This window comes from Bombus affinis, chromosome 10 (assembly GCF_024516045.1).
Source record: "Bombus affinis isolate iyBomAffi1 chromosome 10, iyBomAffi1.2, whole genome shotgun sequence".
Classification (NCBI taxonomy): Eukaryota; Metazoa; Arthropoda; class Insecta; order Hymenoptera; family Apidae; genus Bombus; species Bombus affinis.
The window spans coordinates 6,475,159-6,492,512 of record NC_066353.1 but is presented as its reverse complement, the minus strand read 5'-3'; the positions used below and the strand labels follow the sequence as shown (position 1 = coordinate 6,492,512).

At 37.9% G+C, this 17,354-nt stretch overlaps 2 long non-coding RNA genes across 12 annotated transcripts in view; one reads left to right on the top strand and one right to left on the bottom strand.

Moving 5' to 3' along the window:
- LOC126921412 (uncharacterized) overlaps positions 1–17,354 on the bottom strand; it is an 89,397-nt gene that overhangs the window by 40,564 nt on the left and 31,479 nt on the right. For 8 of the 10 annotated variants that reach the window (XR_007712324.1, XR_007712330.1, XR_007712322.1 and 5 more), the window contains 2 exons: positions 16,310–16,395; positions 7,341–7,426 (listed from right to left, as the gene is read on the bottom strand). This is a non-coding gene — a long non-coding RNA (uncharacterized LOC126921412). The remainder of the gene's footprint in view (positions 1–7,340; positions 7,427–16,309; positions 16,396–17,354) is intronic. The other 2 variants (XR_007712329.1, XR_007712328.1) reach the window with 2 other exon arrangements.
- The window catches only part of LOC126921413 (uncharacterized), a 28,752-nt gene that overhangs the window by 10,080 nt on the left and 1,318 nt on the right, over positions 1–17,354 (top strand). The window contains exons 2-3 of one of the 2 annotated variants that reach the window (XR_007712333.1): positions 570–659; positions 9,539–9,628. This is a non-coding gene — a long non-coding RNA (uncharacterized LOC126921413). Of the gene's footprint in view, positions 1–325; positions 660–9,538; positions 9,629–17,354 lie in introns of those variants that run through there. The other variant, XR_007712332.1, reaches the window with a different exon arrangement.

The window sequence follows — 17,354 nt, the reverse complement described above, 5'->3', positions numbered from 1 at the left end:
CGAATGCTGCCAGTAGGGATACCAATTATTGTACAATATTTGTACTGATCTATGTAATCGGTGTGTGGGAGATAGCTGTGGCGTTATGTATGCTTTGCTGCACGTTTGTAAAGATTCATGTAAGCGCTGCGTTGGAGATATGTGTTTCGCAGTTAGGGTACGAAACAACTATTTCTTTACGCAGGCCCATGGTCAAGTAGAGACGGTACTCGACATTCTGCCACTGGGTTGAATGTCGAGATGGACGTATAAAGATAAATAACCCATGGGCGGGTCTCTTGCGTAGTCACCTCCTCGTGGTGAGACCTGGTAATTGGCATCGTTTTCCAAAAAAATAATCCGTTGATTAATCTTTGGAAAACGATACCAAGCTAAGAACTACGCACCAGTCCGGTTTGGATCTCCAAATGCCGCGAACAGAATTTTGGATGATCCAGACTGGGCTGCACCGTGGGACACCGTTGGACACCGTTGGACGACGTTGGACACCGTTGGACAACGTTGGACGACGTTGGACGACGTTGGACGACGTTGGACACCGTGGGACACCGTTGTACAACGTGGGACAGCGTAGGACAACGTGGGACAACGTGGGACAACGTAGGACAACGTGGGACAACGTGGGACAACGTGGGACACCGTTGGACACCGTGGGATATGTCTTGTCTCTCAAATCCATTCTGAGCCCATTCTGTATAATGGTACTTATCTGACTTGGAATCTAGTATAAAAATCGATTCTTTTTTTGCATTGAATCTTGTGGTTATTTTGTGCACGGGAGTGCGTTGCGTAAGTCCATTGATTCTTTGGAAAGATCGCGAACGAACGAGTTCACGCCGCGATTTTTATTTCATTGTCTGTTTGTTCGGGCTTCTTCTTAGTTTCCCATTTTTAAGAGAAAATTATTGCGGTCATGTTAGAGTTTATAACTTTTCGATATATTCAAAAGTTTTGCGCCGCGAAAATAGAACGTTAAACAGTTTAGAACAATGACTCGAATGTCCCTTTTTCAGAACACGAAATTGTGTATGCATTGTCAATAGGTTCGGTTAAATAAATTATTGTTTTATTTCCGATATATGAGATCATTCTCTTATTTCAAACGAATTTTTAATAAGTTATTTTATTGTTTCAAATTGAGTTATATCTCAATAATTCACTTATGGAATTTAATTTTTTTTTTGTTGTATTATGTGTATTTGCTTCAGTTAACGTCATAAACTTGCAACATAGTAACAGTTAGATTCAAATACCTCGAAACAAGTATTCTTTAAACATATTTAGTGGCGAACTTTTGAATTCTTGCAAATATTTTCCAATATTTATATCAGGCGACTATAGTGTATTAGTGCAATGTATATTTCGTATTCTAATAACGAAAATTCACAGTATATATTCTAATTGCGAACAGTATAATTCTTGAAATCGATTGCATTGCATTCACGGTATTCATAAGCATTTGTTTGCTATCGAGATATATCTCACAATTTTCAACTTATAGTTTCATACTTGTTCCAGTTTCTTAATAATAATTTTTAAGTGTAAAGAAATAGCAGTATTTTCTAAATAAACGTTCCATAGGAAAAAGAAGAAATTTGTCGAAACAACGTTTCGCTTCTTTTCCACCCCCCCACCCCCGCCCCTAAACTGCTTTATTTTCAGGAAATATTTGTGACCGCGCGCAATGCGGTTGTAGAGTCAGTGTTTGCCACGCAATAGTTTTTTTTCAATATTTTAAAATTACGATAGTTTTGATCAAATTCGATCGAATAATCACACGCGAAAATAATAAAATTTTATCAATCAAATTTGTACGCGATATTAGAGTTATTGTTCGCCGATCATAATTTAAGCGGTCGCGGTAACGTAGTCTTTTATTTTTCTTTTTTTATATATTTATTTTTTTGAATATTCGTTTCCGGTATTAGAGTCAGTGCCTCGCTCAAGAGGATAAAGCCTCTCCAGGAGCTCAAGAATGTAAGTAGTTTTATATATTGTATTTCAATTTGTTCTATTTAGTATATTTTTTTTGAAATGTCGTTAATTACAAAATAAAAATGATGGATGATTTAGAAAGCTGTAAATGTCCTTTTTAATTGAAATAAAGTCTTGAAGTCTTAACATTAAAGTACAATAAAACTGTCTGATACTCATAAAAAATCACTGAATATTTGTTCTCAAATTTTTATATTAGATTTCCAATTTACATATTTATTAGAATTTAGTCTTTATTATTGCTAAAGTTTCAAGTTTGTTATTATATATTAACGATATTAATGATATCTTATGTTTTGTTATAGATATATCACTGCTTCAACTCCTTCGTCTTCTTTGGGAATGTTTTAACAGTGGCTAAAAAGCCAAAAATGTAATTATCTTTACACATTGTACTTCAATTATTTATATTCTGTATATTTTTCTTTGATCACTATCAATTAAGAAATACAATTTGATTGAAAATTTAGGAGATTAGCATTTTCTGAGGTTATTCTTTCATTGAAATAAAATAATTATTAAAATCTTAATACCGAATTATGAAACAAATGACTAACATATTTCAGAAATCTTTAGATTCTTAATTCTTAGATTTTAAACTTTCATATTAGAGTTTCAGTTTTTACACTTATCAAAGTTTATTAGAATTTCAATCTTTATTATTACCAAAGTTACTAAAGTTAATAAACTTTCATTTTTCATTATCTCCAACTTTTTAAATAATCAGCAATCACTCATCGTGTTTTGTTCTGTAACAGATTTTTCGCAATCTCCATTTCCACCACTGGACTCTACACAGTTCCTGATGATATTCGCTGGGGTGGCGCAGCATCCACGATACGTCCTTTGTTTCTCCGCTTCGAACGGTGAGTCGCATGCATTTCTGTTCCTCCGGTCACTCAATCATGTCGTAGGATGAAAGGTCCGAATCGGCACGGGTGATCGGTTGTATTACGTAGAATTTTTTTGCGAGCATAGTGACCACGGGTATTTCTTATACCCGTGAGTAGTAACACTCATTTTTTGAAATTTATTAGTTTAGGATAGGTCTTCTCGCATATCGCGATTATAATAATTAGTTTTTTAATAATTAGGTTAAACATATACACTTGAGAATATATTCGTGTTAGTTATAAATATGCATGTTAATATTCCGTATGAATATTTGCAAATGGCAAATATCTACACGAATATATCTGTATGACACGAATATACTTGATCTTAAGCAATGAATTGATCGTGACAATCTTAAGTCACGTTCGTTTATTTCACTTTGGCTAGAACTTAAAATATGAGTTAAAATACATTTTTTCCGTACGAAAATGTGTGAAATTTTACGTGCAAGAAGACACTTCGCGACAGGCAGAATTTTTAATCAAAGCAATAATTTTGAACATTGCTTTTACATTTTCGAGTATTTGCTTTGATAAAGAGTTCGCCTGAGATTATTTCTTTCTTACTAATATATTTAGAGTCAATTATTCCATTTGATCGAGTCTCAGTCTTTTTCAATTAACGCTACCTTTTCTGCAATATTAAAATTTTCTTCCGATTTATTAAATTAATGAAGTAGAATTACTTAGTTAGTATTAAATTAATAAAATAGAGTTAATCAGAAAGAAGCAGCAAAGAACGTTAGTCCGTTAAATAAAAATTACACAAACTAATCATCTTTTTAGATCAGGATTTTCAGGTTTAACCCTTTCCGTGCCCATTGTCAGGATCTCATTCACGTGCCCAGGTGCTACTTGAATGGGAGAAAGACAGTGGGCACGATGACCTAGAATTAAGTAATGTAATAATTTCTCAGCGACTGACCATGTGTTAGTGTATCGTGCACGACGTATTTTCCACATTACGTGTGTGTGTTGTTAGGTCGTGGAATTGCGTCGCTTTTTCTCATTCCTTAAAACTTGAAATATTAAAAATATCGAGACATATATCGATTCAATTTACGTCTCGATACAATTAGAATTTCTGATAATATCATCCACGCGACTAAGTGTACTCATACTCTTAATATCGCTATCAATCGCAATTATAATTCCAAGTTTACTTATATCTATTTTAAAAATATAATTTTCTCAGACGTGTTTTATCACGTATTACGCAATGGTCACTAGCCTTCGTCAGTCGATTTCAGGAAAAAGGTACGTACCTTAGAGCATGCATGATATGTTAAGCTCGGGTGTCGGAGGCGTCCCGGGACGTCCTCTCTAGTGTAGGACCTTTGCGCCCGGGCGTTTGTGTGAGAACCGTGGAGCGAGTGTGTTGGTGTGCCTGTTTTGCCATTTTTAAATATAGCGCTAGGTAGGATAGGTAGCATACTTTCTGGTATGTCTGTTAATTATAAGTAGGTAGGACCGGGCAGGTTGGCACAGTCTCTGGTCGGGTAGGCGCGTTTTCGCGTGACCAACCTGTTTCTGGAAATTTATTTGAAAAATCGACGGTGAAACTGGCACGAGTAGAGCATGCTCTCGTCTCTGGTTTTGCCTTTCGATTTTTCGAATTTCGCGGTCGCGGTCGCGAATGGGCTCGAAACGAACGTTTATTGCTCGAGCACGCACGTGCGAGTGGGCAACGATCACTATTGTGATCGTTGGTCAGTCCATGCGCACTTCAATCAGCTTCCGCGGTTTATATTTTTATTTTACCTTTATAAGTTTTTTTTTGTTTGCGATTTAGAAGTCTCGAGCTTAGATTTAAGTTACAGCGGGCATTGCGCCCGAAGAAGGAAGAGGCTATAAGCCGAAGAGGCCCGACAAACTGTCACTCAAGAGGGCAACTACTAATGGCTCCCCATCCTCTGGGTCATCCGGAGCATGGGAAGTCATTATCGTTACTACTTTGTCACTATGCTCGCTTTTAGTATTTGTAGTAGTAGTAGTAGTAGTAGTAGTCTTTGTTTTTTTGGCCGATGTATATATCGGTCCATCGTCCCATTGGGCAAATCGCGATTTTTCTTATTAGTGTTGCGACAAATTGATTACGGGTTGTATTAGAGTTGCGAAATAATATCACGGCTTTTCATTAGTGTGGCGAGAAAATGATTACGGTTTGAATTAGAGTTGCGATAAAATGATAATCGCGTTTACTTTAGAGTTGCGAATTACGATATCGCGATTGTCTTTTGCAATTTTTAGAATTTTTTCTGTTTTTCTGTTTAAGTAGCAATACTAGGATATTTAAAGTAGCTTTTTCAAATAGTAAATAGTAATTTTCATTAAATTCACTTTAAGAATTAGCGTTGCGACATTGTTCCATCGCGAGTTCTACTTATTTTTCCTGTTAGCGTTGCGATAATGAATGATCGCGTTTTGTTAAGTAGAGTTGCGTTCACAAACTGCCCAAACCCTCCGACTGCATTTGTCGGACACTGCTCCTGGATCACACGTACAGCCTAAAGAGCTGTACAAGTGTGATCGTTCATCGGCAACCTCCTAAATGGTTGCACTGCAATCTCTCGCTATTAGTGTTGCGTATTGCTTAAATACGAGTGCATAGATTTATACTTATTAGCGTTGCGTATTAGATATCGGGAATTTTCAGATTTTTCTTTTTTTTTTTTTAATGGTAGATTAATTGATATTGCAAATATAACGAAGCACTCGTCGCGTTTGATTTTGAGAATTTTCTGCTTCATAAATATTAGTAGTAAATTAGCGTTGCGGAACAAGAATATTCAGTTCCACTCTCGGCGTGTTGATCGGGTTTATATAGAGTGGAAGACGATCGAATTTTAGTAGCCCTTCTGGCTACTGCTTTGTTTCTTTTTCAGCGCCCCTTATTAATGCGCCCCTTATTACTACGTTTATTACTGAAAATACTGCTATAAGACATATTCCTTTGTCAGCGTTAACGTTACCATGACTGCTAAAATACAGAACTTTATTACGAATGTATAATATATATATATATTTACATGTATGAAATTGTGAGCGATTTCATGCGCAACAAAGTATTATAACGAAATATCTTAATGTTGCTAGGAAGGCTGGAAATATTTTTTAAAATTTAATTCATTGCAATTGGAATTAGTGCTGATGATTGTTCGTTCTTAGAACCATAACTTTTAGAATTTTTTCGACCGCGATATTTTCACTTCAATCTTTTAACAGTAACGTAAAATTTTATAAATATTCGAATTTCATTTGCATGAAACAAAAGTTTCGTCACGAAACAAAGACATCGTCACGTTTGTAGCAAAAATTCTGCAAAAAATGACTTATGCACATACCTTTCGGTTTATTATGTTGCAAATTACTATGTTGTTGTAGAAAATAACAGATACTGTTAAAAGTTAAAAGATAAAGCAAGTGATTGTATAATAACCGGGGTTTCTCTCATCTTAGTTATTCCAAATGAACTTTTCAATTTTTAATTCAGTTTAAATTCAGTTATTTAAAATTCTTGTTTCCAACGTAACCCTAGTTTCGATTAAAAGATACACAGGATTCTCTATATTTGCTAAAATTTAATCAATAGTAATTTGATCTATTATTGACCATTATTAATAGTTTATTTTTCATAAAATGTTTCATAAAATGTTCTCGTTTTAAAGATGTCTCTTTCTTCCATATACCAAATCCAGTAAATGAGTTTGTTTCAGATTTATCAATTTACAGAAAATACGTTTCAGTTACATATATGAACATTTCACAGCATATTAAATATGTATGCTAGATGCCCAAATGATTTTTCTTCCATCGTCTGATTGTTCAGGCTTCTTCCCGTTTTCCCATTTTTAAAAGAAGAATATTGCGGTCACGTTGGAGTATATAACTTTTCGATATCTTCATAAGCTTAGTACAACGAGTCGTATGTCTCTTTTGCAAAACTCTAAATTGTATATACAGTGTCAGTACTTTCATTTCCTTTCTGTGGTTCCAAGTTAGACAGATGTATCATTGATACCGAATGTTGCCAGTACGGTTGCGAATTATTGTACAATGTTTGTACTAATCGATGTAATTGTTTTCGCAGATTAATCAGTTGATTAATTTTCAGAAAACGACTACATTGATAAGTACAAACATTGCACAATAATTCGATACCAAGCTCAGAATCACGCTAATACAGTCCATTTTGGATTACGAAAAGCCACGAAGAGAATTTTGGATAATCTAAACTGGACTGCAACGTGGGACGACATTGGACACCGTGGGACGACATTGGACACCGTGGGACGACATTGGACACCGTGGGACGCCGTTGGACAACGTGGGACACCGCTGCACACCGTGGGACTCCGCTGGAAACCGTAGAACACCGTTGGTCCAGTGTAGATCACCAAAAAACGCGAAAAGAATTTTGGATGATCTAGACTGGACTGCAACGTGGGACACCGTGGGATACCATTGGTTCAGTGTGGATCTCCAAAAGCCGCGAAAAGAATTTTGGATGATCTACACTGGACTGCAACGTGGGACACCTTTGGTTCAGTGTGGATCTCCAAAAGCCGCGAAAAGAATTTTGGACGATCTACACTGGACTGCAACGTGGGACACCATTGGTTCAGTGTGGATCTCCAAATGCCGCGAAAAGAATTTTGGATGATCTACACTGGACTGCAACGTGGGACACCATTGGTTCAGTGTGGATCTCCAAATGCCGCGAAAAGAATTTTGGATGATCTACACTGGACTGCAACGTGGGACACCATTGGTTCAGTGTGGATTTCCAAATGCCGCGAAAAGAATTTTGGATGATCTACACTGGACTGCAACGTGGGACACCATTGGTTCAGTGTGGATCTCCAAATGCCACGAAAAGAATTTTGGATGATCTACACTGGACTGCAACGTGGGACATCGTTGGACATCGTTGGACACCGTTGGACACCGTTGGACACCGTTGGACACCGTTGGACATCGTTGGACACCGTTCGACATCGTTGGACACCGTTGGACATCGTTGGACACCGTTGGACGACGTTGGACATCGTTGGACACCGTTGGACGACGTTGGACATCGTTGGACGACGTTGGACATCGTTGGACATCGTTGGACAACGTTGGACACCGTTGGACATCGTTGGACACCGTTGGACATCGTTGGACATCGTTGGACATCGTTGGACATCGTTGGACATCGTTGGATATCGTTGGACACCGGGGGACACCGTAGAATGCGTGCGTTTTAGGCTTAATTTATCGTAAAGTAGATACCTATGTACAGTGCATTGTGAGCTCATTCTGTACAACGATACTTATAAATCTTGGAACGAAAAATTGTACACGCGATTTGTCGGTTCGCGATCGCTCAGTTGTTTCAAACTGTCGCGTGACGTACTCGCTCGTGCGTATTCCGGGTACGTGCGGGTCAACGTGCACTGGACAACTCTTTGGATTCGTAAGGCGGCCCAAGCACACCTCAGTCTTGGTGACTGCTCGACGACTGCTCGACGTTCGCAACGGATCGCGGGAGTTGTCGTCGCGCCGCTGATGCTTGCGAATCTGTTGGGGACTCAGTCGTGGATCTGCACTCCTGTCCGATTGGTACATCGGAACTCGGGCAGGGACCTGCAATTTCACGTCCTCCGTAATCCTGTTCGGGCCCGTGTGGGTGGGCCCCACTGTTCAGTCGAAGATCATGCCTTCGTAATCCTGTTCAGCGGCCCCTCCACAGGGGTGGGCCCCACTGTTCAGTTGAGGCCTCTGCCTTCGTAATCCTGTTCAGCGGCCCCTCCCCGGGTTCCACATGTTCAGTTGGAGTGTGTTAAGTTGCCGGCCTATGTGCTGGATCCACGGCTGGATCACCAGCGGATCACTGGCATCATCGGTCGGCGCCATCGACCGCGACTCGTATAAGTTTCGAACGGCGAAACAGGAATCGAGTTATGGTCAATACTTGAGCTTTCCGCTAATCCTTCGGGTTATCCGGTGCACAGGGGTACGTCGCGTAAGTTTGTGAGTTCGTTCGTTAGCTTCCTTTTCTTTCATTTGTTCCAAGGTAGATAAATGTGTCTTTGATACCGAATGCTGCCAGTAGGGATACCAATTATTGTACAATATTTGTACTGATCTATGTAATCGGTGTGTGGGAGATAGCTGTGGCGTTATGTATGCTTTGCTGCACGTTTGTAAAGATTCATGTAAGCGCTGCGTTGGAGATATGTGTTTCGCAGTTAGGGTACGAAACAACTATTTCTTTACGCAGGCCCATGGTCAAGTAGAGACGGTACTCGACATTCTGCCACTGGGTTGAATGTCGAGATGGACGTATAAAGATAAATAACCCATGGGCGGGTCTCTTGCGTAGTCACCTCCTCGTGGTGAGACCTGGTAATTGGCATCGTTTTCCAAAAAATTAATCCGTTGATTAATCTTTGGAAAACGATACCAAGCTAAGAACTACGCACCAGTCCGGTTTGGATCTCCAAATGCCGCGAACAGAATTTTGGATGATCCAGACTGGGCTGCACCGTGGGACACCGTTGGACACCGTTGGACGACGTTGGACACCGTTGGACAACGTTGGACGACGTTGGACGACGTTGGACGACGTTGGACACCGTGGGACACCGTTGTACAACGTGGGACAGCGTAGGACAACGTGGGACAACGTGGGACAACGTAGGACAACGTGGGACAACGTGGGACAACGTGGGACACCGTTGGACACCGTGGGATATGTCTTGTCTCTCAAATCCATTCTGAGCCCATTCTGTATAATGGTACTTATCTGACTTGGAATCTAGTATAAAAATCGATTCTTTTTTTGCATTGAATCTTGTGGTTATTTTGTGCACGGGAGTGCGTTGCGTAAGTCCATTGATTCTTTGGAAAGATCGCGAACGAACGAGTTCACGCCGCGATTTTTATTTCATTGTCTGTTTGTTCGGGCTTCTTCTTAGTTTCCCATTTTTAAGAGAAAATTATTGCGGTCATGTTAGAGTTTATAACTTTTCGATATATTCAAAAGTTTTGCTCCGCGAAAATAGAACGTTAAACAGTTTAGAACAATGACTCGAATGTCCCTTTTTCAGAACACGAAATTGTGTATGCATTGTCAATAGGTTCGGTTAAATAAATTATTGTTTTATTTCCGATATATGAGATCATTCTCTTATTTCAAACGAATTTTTAATAAGTTATTTTATTGTTTCAAATTGAGTTATATCTCAATAATTCACTTATGGAATTTAATTTTTTTTTTGTTGTATTATGTGTATTTGCTTCAGTTAACGTCATAAACTTGCAACATAGTAACAGTTAGATTCAAATACCTCGAAACAAGTATTCTTTAAACATATTTAGTGGCGAACTTTTGAATTCTTGCAAATATTTTCCAATATTTATATCAGGCGACTATAGTGTATTAGTGCAATGTATATTTCGTATTCTAATAACGAAAATTCACAGTATATATTCTAATTGCGAACAGTATAATTCTTGAAATCGATTGCATTGCATTCACGGTATTCGTAAGCATTTGTTTGCTATCGAGATATATCTCACAATTTTCAACTTATAGTTTCATACTTGTTCCAGTTTCTTAATAATAATTTTTAAGTGTAAAGAAATAGCAGTATTTTCTAAATAAACGTTCCATAGGAAAAAGAAGAAATTTGTCGAAACAACGTTTCGCTTCTTTTCCACCCCCCCACCCCCGCCCCTAAACTGCTTTATTTTCAGGAAATATTTGTGACCGCGCGCAATGCGGTTGTAGAGTCAGTGTTTGCCACGCAATAGTTTTTTTTCAATATTTTAAAATTACGATAGTTTTGATCAAATTCGATCGAATAATCACACGCGAAAATAATAAAATTTTATCAATCAAATTTGTACGCGATATTAGAGTTATTGTTCGCCGATCATAATTTAAGCGGTCGCGGTAACGTAGTCTTTTATTTTTCTTTTTTTATATATTTATTTTTTTGAATATTCGTTTCCGGTATTAGAGTCAGTGCCTCGCTCAAGAGGATAAAGCCTCTCCAGGAGCTCAAGAATGTAAGTAGTTTTATATATTGTATTTCAATTTGTTCTATTTAGTATATTTTTTTTGAAATGTCGTTAATTACAAAATAAAAATGATGGATGATTTAGAAAGCTGTAAATGTCCTTTTTAATTGAAATAAAGTCTTGAAGTCTTAACATTAAAGTACAATAAAACTGTCTGATACTCATAAAAAATCACTGAATATTTGTTCTCAAATTTTTATATTAGATTTCCAATTTACATATTTATTAGAATTTAGTCTTTATTATTGCTAAAGTTTCAAGTTTGTTATTATATATTAACGATATTAATGATATCTTATGTTTTGTTATAGATATATCACTGCTTCAACTCCTTCGTCTTCTTTGGGAATGTTTTAACAGTGGCTAAAAAGCCAAAAATGTAATTATCTTTACACATTGTACTTCAATTATTTATATTCTGTATATTTTTCTTTGATCACTATCAATTAAGAAATACAATTTGATTGAAAATTTAGGAGATTAGCATTTTCTGAGGTTATTCTTTCATTGAAATAAAATAATTATTAAAATCTTAATACCGAATTATGAAACAAATGACTAACATATTTCAGAAATCTTTAGATTCTTAATTCTTAGATTTTAAACTTTCATATTAGAGTTTCAGTTTTTACACTTATCAAAGTTTATTAGAATTTCAATCTTTATTATTACCAAAGTTACTAAAGTTAATAAACTTTCATTTTTCATTATCTCCAACTTTTTAAATAATCAGCAATCACTCATCGTGTTTTGTTCTGTAACAGATTTTTCGCAATCTCCATTTCCACCACTGGACTCTACACAGTTCCTGATGATATTCGCTGGGGTGGCGCAGCATCCACGATACGTCCTTTGTTTCTCCGCTTCGAACGGTGAGTCGCATGCATTTCTGTTCCTCCGGTCACTCAATCATGTCGTAGGATGAAAGGTCCGAATCGGCACGGGTGATCGGTTGTATTACGTAGAATTTTTTTGCGAGCATAGTGACCACGGGTATTTCTTATACCCGTGAGTAGTAACACTCATTTTTTGAAATTTATTAGTTTAGGATAGGTCTTCTCGCATATCGCGATTATAATAATTAGTTTTTTAATAATTAGGTTAAACATATACACTTGAGAATATATTCGTGTTAGTTATAAATATGCATGTTAATATTCCGTATGAATATTTGCAAATGGCAAATATCTACACGAATATATCTGTATGACACGAATATACTTGATCTTAAGCAATGAATTGATCGTGACAATCTTAAGTCACGTTCGTTTATTTCACTTTGGCTAGAACTTAAAATATGAGTTAAAATACATTTTTTCCGTACGAAAATGTGTGAAATTTTACGTGCAAGAAGACACTTCGCGACAGGCAGAATTTTTAATCAAAGCAATAATTTTGAACATTGCTTTTACATTTTCGAGTATTTGCTTTGATAAAGAGTTCGCCTGAGATTATTTCTTTCTTACTAATATATTTAGAGTCAATTATTCCATTTGATCGAGTCTCAGTCTTTTTCAATTAACGCTACCTTTTCTGCAATATTAAAATTTTCTTCCGATTTATTAAATTAATGAAGTAGAATTACTTAGTTAGTATTAAATTAATAAAATAGAGTTAATCAGAAAGAAGCAGCAAAGAACGTTAGTCCGTTAAATAAAAATTACACAAACTAATCATCTTTTTAGATCAGGATTTTCAGGTTTAACCCTTTCCGTGCCCATTGTCAGGATCTCATTCACGTGCCCAGGTGCTACTTGAATGGGAGAAAGACAGTGGGCACGATGACCTAGAATTAAGTAATGTAATAATTTCTCAGCGACTGACCATGTGTTAGTGTATCGTGCACGACGTATTTTCCACATTACGTGTGTGTGTTGTTAGGTCGTGGAATTGCGTCGCTTTTTCTCATTCCTTAAAACTTGAAATATTAAAAATATCGAGACATATATCGATTCAATTTACGTCTCGATACAATTAGAATTTCTGATAATATCATCCACGCGACTAAGTGTACTCATACTCTTAATATCGCTATCAATCGCAATTATAATTCCAAGTTTACTTATATCTATTTTAAAAATATAATTTTCTCAGACGTGTTTTATCACGTATTACGCAATGGTCACTAGCCTTCGTCAGTCGATTTCAGGAAAAAGGTACGTACCTTAGAGCATGCATGATATGTTAAGCTCGGGTGTCGGAGGCGTCCCGGGACGTCCTCTCTAGTGTAGGACCTTTGCGCCCGGGCGTTTGTGTGAGAACCGTGGAGCGAGTGTGTTGGTGTGCCTGTTTTGCCATTTTTAAATATAGCGCTAGGTAGGATAGGTAGCATACTTTCTGGTATGTCTGTTAATTATAAGTAGGTAGGACCGGGCAGGTTGGCACAGTCTCTGGTCGGGTAGGCGCGTTTTCGCGTGACCAACCTGTTTCTGGAAATTTATTTGAAAAATCGACGGTGAAACTGGCACGAGTAGAGCATGCTCTCGTCTCTGGTTTTGCCTTTCGATTTTTCGAATTTCGCGGTCGCGGTCGCGAATGGGCTCGAAACGAACGTTTATTGCTCGAGCACGCACGTGCGAGTGGGCAACGATCACTATTGTGATCGTTGGTCAGTCCATGCGCACTTCAATCAGCTTCCGCGGTTTATATTTTTATTTTACCTTTATAAGTTTTTTTTTGTTTGCGATTTAGAAGTCTCGAGCTTAGATTTAAGTTACAGCGGGCATTGCGCCCGAAGAAGGAAGAGGCTATAAGCCGAAGAGGCCCGACAAACTGTCACTCAAGAGGGCAACTACTAATGGCTCCCCATCCTCTGGGTCATCCGGAGCATGGGAAGTCATTATCGTTACTACTTTGTCACTATGCTCGCTTTTAGTATTTGTAGTAGTAGTAGTAGTAGTAGTAGTCTTTGTTTTTTTGGCCGATGTATATATCGGTCCATCGTCCCATTGGGCAAATCGCGATTTTTCTTATTAGTGTTGCGACAAATTGATTACGGGTTGTATTAGAGTTGCGAAATAATATCACGGCTTTTCATTAGTGTGGCGAGAAAATGATTACGGTTTGAATTAGAGTTGCGATAAAATGATAATCGCGTTTACTTTAGAGTTGCGAATTACGATATCGCGATTGTCTTTTGCAATTTTTAGAATTTTTTCTGTTTTTCTGTTTAAGTAGCAATACTAGGATATTTAAAGTAGCTTTTTCAAATAGTAAATAGTAATTTTCATTAAATTCACTTTAAGAATTAGCGTTGCGACATTGTTCCATCGCGAGTTCTACTTATTTTTCCTGTTAGCGTTGCGATAATGAATGATCGCGTTTTGTTAAGTAGAGTTGCGTTCACAAACTGCCCAAACCCTCCGACTGCATTTGTCGGACACTGCTCCTGGATCACACGTACAGCCTAAAGAGCTGTACAAGTGTGATCGTTCATCGGCAACCTCCTAAATGGTTGCACTGCAATCTCTCGCTATTAGTGTTGCGTATTGCTTAAATACGAGTGCATAGATTTATACTTATTAGCGTTGCGTATTAGATATCGGGAATTTTCAGATTTTTCTTTTTTTTTTTTTAATGGTAGATTAATTGATATTGCAAATATAACGAAGCACTCGTCGCGTTTGATTTTGAGAATTTTCTGCTTCATAAATATTAGTAGTAAATTAGCGTTGCGGAACAAGAATATTCAGTTCCACTCTCGGCGTGTTGATCGGGTTTATATAGAGTGGAAGACGATCGAATTTTAGTAGCCCTTCTGGCTACTGCTTTGTTTCTTTTTCAGCGCCCCTTATTAATGCGCCCCTTATTACTACGTTTATTACTGAAAATACTGCTATAAGACATATTCCTTTGTCAGCGTTAACGTTACCATGACTGCTAAAATACAGAACTTTATTACGAATGTATAATATATATATATATTTACATGTATGAAATTGTGAGCGATTTCATGCGCAACAAAGTATTATAACGAAATATCTTAATGTTGCTAGGAAGGCTGGAAATATTTTTTAAAATTTAATTCATTGCAATTGGAATTAGTGCTGATGATTGTTCGTTCTTAGAACCATAACTTTTAGAATTTTTTCGACCGCGATATTTTCACTTCAATCTTTTAACAGTAACGTAAAATTTTATAAATATTCGAATTTCATTTGCATGAAACAAAAGTTTCGTCACGAAACAAAGACATCGTCACGTTTGTAGCAAAAATTCTGCAAAAAATGACTTATGCACATACCTTTCGGTTTATTATGTTGCAAATTACTATGTTGTTGTAGAAAATAACAGATACTGTTAAAAGTTAAAAGATAAAGCAAGTGATTGTATAATAACCGGGGTTTCTCTCATCTTAGTTATTCCAAATGAACTTTTCAATTTTTAATTCAGTTTAAATTCAGTTATTTAAAATTCTTGTTTCCAACGTAACCCTAGTTTCGATTAAAAGATACACAGGATTCTCTATATTTGCTAAAATTTAATCAATAGTAATTTGATCTATTATTGACCATTATTAATAGTTTATTTTTCATAAAATGTTTCATAAAATGTTCTCGTTTTAAAGATGTCTCTTTCTTCCATATACCAAATCCAGTAAATGAGTTTGTTTCAGATTTATCAATTTACAGAAAATACGTTTCAGTTACATATATGAACATTTCACAGCATATTAAATATGTATGCTAGATGCCCAAATGATTTTTCTTCCATCGTCTGATTGTTCAGGCTTCTTCCCGTTTTCCCATTTTTAAAAGAAGAATATTGCGGTCACGTTGGAGTATATAACTTTTCGATATCTTCATAAGCTTAGTACAACGAGTCGTATGTCTCTTTTGCAAAACTCTAAATTGTATATACAGTGTCAGTACTTTCATTTCCTTTCTGTGGTTCCAAGTTAGACAGATGTATCATTGATACCGAATGTTGCCAGTACGGTTGCGAATTATTGTACAATGTTTGTACTAATCGATGTAATTGTTTTCGCAGATTAATCAGTTGATTAATTTTCAGAAAACGACTACATTGATAAGTACAAACATTGCACAATAATTCGATACCAAGCTCAGAATCACGCTAATACAGTCCATTTTGGATTACGAAAAGCCACGAAGAGAATTTTGGATAATCTAAACTGGACTGCAACGTGGGACGACATTGGACACCGTGGGACGACATTGGACACCGTGGGACGACATTGGACACCGTGGGACGCCGTTGGACAACGTGGGACACCGCTGCACACCGTGGGACTCCGCTGGAAACCGTAGAACACCGTTGGTCCAGTGTAGATCACCAAAAAACGCGAAAAGAATTTTGGATGATCTAGACTGGACTGCAACGTGGGACACCGTGGGATACCATTGGTTCAGTGTGGATCTCCAAAAGCCGCGAAAAGAATTTTGGATGATCTACACTGGACTGCAACGTGGGACACCTTTGGTTCAGTGTGGATCTCCAAAAGCCGCGAAAAGAATTTTGGACGATCTACACTGGACTGCAACGTGGGACACCATTGGTTCAGTGTGGATCTCCAAATGCCGCGAAAAGAATTTTGGATGATCTACACTGGACTGCAACGTGGGACACCATTGGTTCAGTGTGGATCTCCAAATGCCGCGAAAAGAATTTTGGATGATCTACACTGGACTGCAACGTGGGACACCATTGGTTCAGTGTGGATTTCCAAATGCCGCGAAAAGAATTTTGGATGATCTACACTGGACTGCAACGTGGGACACCATTGGTTCAGTGTGGATCTCCAAATGCCACGAAAAGAATTTTGGATGATCTACACTGGACTGCAACGTGGGACATCGTTGGACATCGTTGGACACCGTTGGACACCGTTGGACACCGTTGGACACCGTTGGACATCGTTGGACACCGTTGGACATCGTTGGACACCGTTGGACATCGTTGGACACCGTTGGACGACGTTGGACATCGTTGGACACCGTTGGACGACGTTGGACATCGTTGGACGACGTTGGACATCGTTGGACATCGTTGGACAACGTTGGACACCGTTGGACATCGTTGGACACCGTTGGACATCGTTGGACATCGTTGGACATCGTTGGACATCGTTGGACATCGTTGGATATCGTTGGACACCGGGGGACACCGTAGAATGCGTGCGTTTTAGGCTTAATTTATCGTAAAGTAGATACCTATGTACAGTGCATTGTGAGCTCATTCTGTACAACGATACTTATAAATCTTGGAACGAAAAATTGTACACGCGATTTGTCGGTTCGCGATCGCTCAGTTGTTTCAAACTGTCGCGTGACGTACTCGCTCGTGCGTATTCCGGGTACGTGCGGGTCAACGTGCACTGGACAACTCTTTGGATTCGTAAGGCGGCCCAAGCACACCTCAGTCTTGGTGACTGCT